The sequence below is a fragment of the Sinocyclocheilus rhinocerous genome, unplaced genomic scaffold, assembly GCF_001515625.1.
Source record: "Sinocyclocheilus rhinocerous isolate Xijiao unplaced genomic scaffold, SAMN03320098_v1.1 scaffold1581, whole genome shotgun sequence".
In the NCBI taxonomy this organism is placed as follows: domain Eukaryota; kingdom Metazoa; phylum Chordata; class Actinopteri; order Cypriniformes; family Cyprinidae; genus Sinocyclocheilus; species Sinocyclocheilus rhinocerous.
Genome location: NW_015635516.1, coordinates 153242 through 153908, shown reverse-complemented (window position 1 = coordinate 153908; position 667 = coordinate 153242). Strand labels below are relative to the sequence as shown.

At 37.6% G+C, this 667-nt stretch overlaps 1 protein-coding gene across 1 annotated transcript in view; it reads left to right on the top strand.

Annotated features, from left to right (window-relative positions):
• Positions 1 to 667, top strand: part of LOC107746917 (charged multivesicular body protein 5-like) — a 4071-nt gene that overhangs the window by 1547 nt on the left and 1857 nt on the right. The window lies entirely within an intron of this gene.

Genomic DNA, 667 nt, shown 5'->3' with positions numbered 1-667 from the left:
ATACAGGTGCATCTCAAAAAATTTGAATATCGTGGAAAAAAAGTTAATTTTTTTGTAACATTTCAAAAAGTGAAACTTTCATATATTCTAGATTCATTACATGTGAAGTAAAACACTTCAAAAGTTTTTTTATTTTATTTTTGATGATTGGAGCTTACATCTCATGAAAGTCAAAAATCCAGTATCTCAAAATATTAGAATATTTACATTTGAGTTTCATTAAATGACCATCCCTACAGTATAAATTAAGGGTATCTCTTGTTCTTTGAAACCACAATAATGGGGAAGACTGCTGACTTGGCAATGGTCCAGAAGACAATCATTGACACCCTCCACAAAGAGGGTAAGTCACAGAAGGTCATTACTGAAAGGGGTGACTGTTCACAGAGTGCTGTATCAAAGCATATTAAATGCAAAGTTGACTGGAAGGAAGAAATTGGGTAGGAAAAGGTGCACAAGCAACAGGGATGACCGCGAGCTGGAGAATACTGTCAAGCAAAGCCGATTCAAACAATTGGGAGAGCTTCACAAGGAGTGAACTGAAGCTGGAGTCAGTGCATCAAGAGTCACCACACTCAAACGTCTTCAGGAAAAGGGCTACCAAGCTACTTCTGAAACAGAAACAACGTCAGAAGCATCTTACCTGGGCTACGGAGAAAAAGAACTG